The 7,323-nt window shown below is 51.0% G+C and overlaps 1 protein-coding gene across 1 annotated transcript in view; it reads left to right on the top strand.

Annotated features, from left to right (window-relative positions):
- Positions 1 to 657: 657 nt before the first annotated feature.
- FBN3 (fibrillin 3) overlaps positions 658 to 7,323 on the top strand; it is a 150,278-nt gene continuing 143,612 nt past the window's right edge. Inside the window, exon 1 of the mRNA XM_082206194.1 lies at positions 658 to 745. The gene's annotated coding sequence lies outside the window, so the exon portion shown is untranslated. The remainder of the gene's footprint in view (positions 746 to 7,323) is intronic.

Here is a 7,323-nt window from a genome sequence, read left to right as displayed (position 1 = left end):
GCCTGATGAAGAGCTTTGTGGAACCCTGAGGCTGGCGCCCACGGAAAGTTCCCAACTACTTGGAAAAACCTCCTCTCCAGCCTCGGGAGCGCAGGCAGGCGGCAGGGGTTTCGCCACCGCCCACCAGACTTTCCCTGTACCCATTTAAGGGGAACAATAGACAGGCCAAATTGGCTTTCTCTCGTCTTTCATTCATTCCTCTCTCCTTCTTCCCACTGCAAGGCCCTTTGAAGTCGAGGGATGTGTTATTAATTTCCCCCCTCTGCCACCCACAGCCTTTCACGCCTGGGAGTCGAGGAGCTGTCATGGGGAGGGGAAATTGGGGGGGTGAAGGAGGGAAGGATGCAGGCGTCTGTCCGGGGTCTCCAGGCCCAACAGAACCAAGGTGCCAAGGAGACATTAGGGAGATGGCAGTCCCTGCTTTTGAAAGCCCACCACCCCTGGCTAAACCCCTCCACCTAATCCCCCCCCCGACTGCCTTCAACCAAGCCTTGAAGTTAAAAACTTTTGGCTGAAGAATGTAGCCTTCCTCCCTCTCTGCCCCCTCCTCTTCTCCCTCCTCCCCACCCAGCACCCCTTCTCAAGCTGCAAGGACCTCCCCCCTGCCCGATTTGGAGGTCTCTCTCCTCCTTTTCTCCAAAAAGGCTGCGATTTCCCCCCCCTTCTCTCCCCCCCCCCTCCTGCCCGGCTCAGAACTTAAACAAAGAAATCCGCGGCTCATCTTTGGAATTCTAGGACCAAAAAGGTATCTGTAAAACTTCTATCTATTCTTTTTGTTTAAAACATCGCTCCAGATTATTGCAATGGTTTTGGGTTAGGGGGGGGGGTTGTTGGCGGCGGAGGGGGGACGGGACGGACACCCGCCAGGAAAACTATTCCAGTGACTTTTGCAAATGGTGCGTGTGGGTTTTCCTTCGCAGCTCTTTGCTGCGCCGTCCTTTGTCGCCCCTCTCTCTTCTCTCTGCCCCCCCCCTCCGTTTTCTTTGTTCACTTCTGAAATTCCTTAGCCCATGGTCTTTCTTCCCCGATCCCACCCAGGAAAAGGCTAGCAACCCAAGTGCTCCCACCCCCGTTCTCTCCACTTTTGGGGGATGAGTTGGGGCGCTTTTGGGAATGACAAGAAAGCCCCATTCTCTCACCCCCCCAACTACTCAAAACTTTCTAAGGGGGCTAGGAAAGAGTTTCCCACGGACACCAAAAAAAGAAACCTCGCGCTCGCGGCGGGATTTTTCCGTCTTCTTGTCCCGGATCGCAGGAGTGAGTCTGTCTGGTTTCAAAAAAAATTAATTTTATTTTTTTAAAAGCCAGCCTCCCTCTCTCCCGTCCTCTCCCTCCCCGCACCATTGACAAGGAGGTTAGATTCGGTTCTCTCTCTTCCGGGCGTGATCGCAGAGACCTAAGCTGAGATTTCGAATGGGGATGTGGCGGGACACAACCGCTTCCCCCGTGCAAGTCCATCTGGATGCGCGTCGTGCGCCCTGGCGCACGACTCCCATTCATTGCGCGGGGACCTCTTGTGCCGGCGTGTGTGTGTGGTTGTGTTGCTCGCTTGCGTGGAGTTGCTGCATGCCCTGCCTACCTTAGATCGCTCTGGGGGTGCCGCACCCACACCCCCATTCCCCGTGGTGGCCCCGGATCGCGCGCCACCCCCCCCCCGAGCCCTGGAGCAGAGAAACGCAGCGCATAGCTGGGCAAGGCAGATCCAGAGGGGTCTCTTTGTTCCTCTTCACGCTTCCTCCCCCTGCTAATTTTTAGGAGGGGGGGGTCGGTTAAGCTTCCTCACATGTTGCTCCGAGAGCCTCTAGCATGCCTACCCCCCCCCCGGTGCTGCTGGGAGAGGTTTGCAAAATGGGTGACCCCTCCCCGGGTTCCCTGGGAGTTGTATATGCGGGAACTGTTCTGTTTGCAACTTGAATAAAATATTTTTTTCGGGGGGGGCAATTAAGCCCCGCCCTGCATGATATGGTGCACGCACACCATGGGAACGGCAATGCCCACTAACTTTGGGGGTCCCAGCACCCTCAAATATTTTATTGGGGAGGACCGAGGCGTTGCCTTCTATGGTTTGCGACATCGACTAGTTTTGTTTCGGGGGCGCGTTCTTGGTGAGTTGGGGGGGGAGAGGAGAGGTTGGGGGTTTGATGAGGATGGTGGGGGTTCCCTGCTTCTGATGGGTTGCACATCAGGAGCAAAGTTTGTGGAGGAAGAAAGGAGCTCCGAGGACATTCCTGCGCTCCTGCTCTGCCCGCCAACCGCCCCACATGTCCAGGGTGTGGGGAGATTCTCACATGACGAGGCTCCCATGCGTGGAGTGCCCTTGCGGATCAAAGTGGAAGAGGGGCATAGCCCAGTATGTGTGTGTGTGTGTGACTGAGGAGGTATTGATTTTCATCACAGCATCTCTGGACCAACAATCTGACTCCGTCTAAGACAGCTTCTGAATCACTCATGAGGACTGGAACATAGGTAGGCAAACTAAGGCCTGGGGGCCGGATCCGGCCCAATCGCCTTCTCAATCCGGCCCACGGACGATCCGGGAATCAGTGTGTTTTCACATGAGTAGGAGGATGTGTCTTTTTATTTAAAATGCATCTCTGGGTTATTTGTGGGGCCTGCCTGGTGTTTATACATGAGCGGAATGTGTCCTTTTATTTAAAACGCATCTCTGGGTTATTTGTGGGCCATAGGAATTCGTTCATCCCCCCCCCTCCAAAAAAAAATATAGTCTGGCCCCCCACAAAGCCTGAGGGACAATGGACCGGCCGCCTGCCGAAAAAGTTTGCTGACCCCTGGACTAGAATCTTAGGTCACTCCCGGACGATCTGTTCCATGAGCATGCAGCCTGATAAAATAATATGACATAACAACAACAACAACAACAACAATTTATAAACCCCCCTCCCCATTTGGCTGGGGTTCCCCAGCCACTCTGGGCGGCTTCCAACAAAATATTTAAATACAGTAATCCATCAAACATTAAAAGCTTCCCTATACAGGGCTGCCTTCCGATGTCTTCTAGTATCGTTCACCTTCCTCCGTTGCCTTCTGGTTGGGCTCATCGCCAGCTCTGCCTCCTGCAGCCAATCGGAAGCAGTGCCTTGGTTTCCGAACATTTTGGAAGTCGAATGGAATTCCGAAGCGGATTCTGTTTGACTTCCAAGGTACCACTGTAGTCCAATCATTTTAAAGTCCTCTTTCATTGCTACCTACTTCCCATTTCTGTGCATACAGAATTCTGGCTGCAGTAGCAGCAATAGGTAAACAATATAACCAGCTTTTGGGGGGACCACGTGACCTTCGTCGTGGCAAAGGCGATCCCATCCTTTCACCTTCCTTTAGCATAGGCTTTGGCTCACTTCCTTGAGCAATCTTGGATTTACCGTATTTTTCGCTCTATAAGACGCACCAGATGACAAGACGCACCTAGTTTTTGGAGGAGGAAAACAAGAAAAAAAATATATTCTGAATCTCAGAAGCCAGAACAGCAAGAGGGATCGCTGCGCAGCGAAAGCAGCAATCCCTCTTGCTGTTCTGGCTACTGAGATAGCTGCGCAGCCTGCATTCGCTCCATAAGACGCACACACATTTCACCTTCTTTTTAGGAGGGAAAAAGTGAGGCTTATAGAGCAAAAAATACGGTACTCGGATTACTATGCACTGTCTCAGACAGTCGTTAGGGCAGTAGGCCAGGCAGTGGCGTAGCGTGGGTTGTCAGCACCCGGGGCAAGGCAAGTAATTTGCGCCCCCTAACCCGTGGATTTGCGCTCCCTAAAGCTCAGATGTTGCGCCCGGTGCGGCCGCCCCCCCTGCACCCCCCACGCTACGCCACTGAGGCCAGGGCCTGGGTTCAAATCTTCATGTAGGTATGAAGATCCCTTCGCTAGGTGATCTTGGCTGAGTCAGGCTCTCAAAGGAATCTAATCTGCCCTGTAATATGGCTTCTCCCCCCCCCCAAAGCTGAATTAGTTTTTTGTCTGGGCAATTAGCGTCGGGAAAAATTCAACTTGCACCTAGACATTTTCTGATGCCCTAGAGAGCCATCTAATTTAGCATGCTTACTTTACTTGCATTTTGTAAACAAAGCTAAAAGCTACGGGGAGGGGGATAAAAGGCTTTGTGTATGATTGTTTGTGCAGTTGGAACCCATTCTTTGTTAATTATGACATTGATTCCTCCCCCCTCCGCTGGAAAAATTAACGGCTTGGGGAAATGTCCGGAAAATTCTCAGTTTGGGAAAAGCGACCACGCTGCAGAATGAAGCCTAGCTCATAAGGTTGTTGTGATGAAAAAACGTACTTTTTTTTTGTTTGCAAGAGAAACTATAGTCTGTTTTATCATTGCAAACAAACAAAGAAGACTGCCTTCTTCCATGGGTACAGAGTCAAGCCATTGGGCTGTCTATACCACACTGAGGCTGATTGATCTTTCTCTCTCTCTCTTTTGGCTTAGGAGAGACCCCAATTGGTCTCTAGTACAAGGCGGGTGGCGCCGTGGGTTAAACCACACAGCCTAGGACTTGCTGATCAGAAGGTCGGCGGTTCAAATCCCTGCAACGGAGTGAGCTCCCGTTGCTCGGTCCCTGCTCCTGCCAACCTAGCAGTTTGAAAGCACGTCAAAGTGCAAGTAGATCAATAGGTACCGCTCTGGCGGGAAGGTAAACGGCGTTTCCGTGCGCTGCTCTGGTTCGCCAGAAGCAGCTTAGTCATGCTGGCCACATGACCCGGAAGCTGTACGCCGGCTCCCTCAGCCACTAAAGCGAGATGAGCGCCACAACCCCAGAGTCGGCCACGACTGGACCTAATGGTCAGGGGTCCCTTTACCTTTACCTTTACATGTCTCATTTAGTACAACCTGCAAAGCATAAACCTCCATCTTCCACCATCTTCCGAGGATGTCCGTTCCACTGTTGAACAGCTCTTGCCATCAGAAAGTTCTTCCTGGAATCTTCGTCCATGTAACTTGAAGCTACGGGTTCGAGTCCTCCCCTCCAGACCAGGAGGAAACACGCTTGCTCCATCTTCCATGTGGCAGATACTTGAAGATGGCTCTCATATCTCCTCTTTTCCAGACTAAACATGCCCAACTCCTTCAACCGTTCCTTATCAGGCTTGGCTTCCAGACCCTTGATCATCTCAGTCACCCTCCTCTGCCCACCTTCCAGCTTGTCAACATCCTTCTTAAATTGTGGTGCCCAGAATTGGACACAGTATTCCAGGTGTGGTCTGACCAAGGCAGAATAGAGCGGGACTATGACTTCCCTTGATCTGGACCCTAGACTTATGTTGATGCCCCCTAGAATAACGTTAGGGTTTTTTTGCTGCTGCATCACACTGTGGACTCATGTTAAAGTCATGGTCCACTAAGGCCCCCAGATCCTTTCAACATGTACTGCTAGAACGCCAGGTGTCACCAATTTTATATCTATGCAGCTGGTTTTTTTTACTAAGTGTAGACTCTGACATTTGTCGCTCTTGAAGGTCACCTTGAATTCTGATTCTGTCTTCTGTGGCATCAGCTACCCTTCCCAGTTTAATAATAATAATAATAATAATAATAATAATAATAATAATAATAATAAATTTTATTTATACCCCACCCTCCCCAACCAAGACCGGGCTGAGGGCGGCTAACACCAGATATAAAACAATTGATTGAAATACAGTGGTACCTTGGGTTAGGTACTTAATTCGTTCCGGAGGTCCGTTCTTAACCTGAAACTGTTCTTAACCTGAAGCACCACTTTAGCTAATGGGGTCTCCCGCTGCTGCCGCGCCGCCGGAGCACGATTTCTGTTCTCATCCTGAAGCAAAGTTCTTAACCCGAGGTACTATTTCTGGGTTAGCGGAGTCTGTAACCTGAAGCGTATGTAACGTGAAGCGTCTGTAACGCGAAGTACCACTGTACAACTTAAAAATCAAGATTAAAATACAACATTAAAATGCAGCTTCATTTCAGCAGACACTCAAGTACCTTTTTGGGGATGAAAATGTCAAGTCTTCACCAAGGCTAACTATCCAGACCGGTCCTACGTGGGCCAGAAAAAAGCCAGGGAAGTCCCCAAATAGGAGTTCCATCACAGAAGGAAAAAGGAAAAAAGAAAGAGGGAGAGGGAATCAAATTGGCTCCAAGCCAAAGGCCAGGCGGAACAACTCTTACAGGCCCTGTGGAAAGAAATCAGATCCTGCAGGGCCCTGGTCTCATGAGGCAGAGCGTTCCACCAGGCCGGGGCCAGTGCTGAAAAGGCCCTGCCTCTGGTTGAGGCTAATCTGACTTCCTTAGGGCCCGGGACCACTGTTGTTGTTGTTGTTTAGTCATTTAGTCGTGTCCGACTCTTCGTGACCCCCTGGACCAGAGCACAACAGGCACTCTTGTTTTCCACTGCCTCCCGCAGTTTGATCAAACTCATGCTGGTAGCTTCGAGAACACTGTCCCACCATCTCGTCCTCTGTTGTCCCCTTCTCCTTGTGCCCTCCATCTTCCCCAACATCAGGGTCTTTTCCAGGGAGTCTTCTCTTCTCCTGAGGTGGCCAAAGTCTTGGAGCCTCAGCTTCAGGATCTGTCCTTCCAGTGAGCCCTCAGGGCTGATTTCCTTCCGAATGGAGAGGTTTGATCTTCTTGCAGTCCATGGGACTCTCAAGAGTCTCATCCAGCACCAGAATTCAAAAGCACCCATTCTCTGGTGACCAGCCTTCTTTATGGTCCAGCTCTCACTTCCATACATCACTACTGGGAACCGGGACCTCTAGGGTGTTGCTATTTATGGACCTTAAGGTCCTCCGTGAAAGCGAGCCAATCTGAAATCAGCTGAGGAGGGTATCTGCCTTCACAGGAAAGCAACTTCCCCATGCCTCACACCATCTCTGTCGGGGTCTCTGTCTCGCTGAGGTCTGGGAGCTAAGCCCCTCTCAGATTTCCTTTCCTTGGGAATCCAACCTAGCCAGAGCTACGATGATTGACTGGAATGGCCATTCATTTTTCGTTTCCTTTCTTCTTAAATGCACTCTTCTATGCTCCCTGTCACGTTAATCCCAATTCAGAGAGGCGCGTCTTGAGCTCAAAGGGATTCCACAGCAAGATAAACCGGGGAAGAGTAGTGGAGATGTTTACTACGGTTGCCCAAATTGGGAAGAGGGAACGGACAGGCATGTCTTGAGCAGATAACCAGAGCTTCTCAAAAATGCGTTTGACTGTGATAGTGGTCTCACGTGACTGAGAGAGCCTGATGAGATCCATTTAAGAGGGGGATGCAAGTGGCGCTGTGGTCTAAACCCCTGAGCCTCTTAGGCTTGCCGTTTGGAAGGTCGGCAGTCCCCGTTGCTCTGT

The sequence above is a fragment of the Podarcis vaucheri genome (genome assembly GCF_965113315.1).
Source record: "Podarcis vaucheri genome assembly, chromosome: 18".
Classification (NCBI taxonomy): domain Eukaryota; kingdom Metazoa; phylum Chordata; class Lepidosauria; order Squamata; family Lacertidae; genus Podarcis; species Podarcis vaucheri.
The sequence above is the reverse complement of the archived record's forward strand: the minus strand, read 5'-3'. Positions and strand labels throughout refer to the sequence as shown.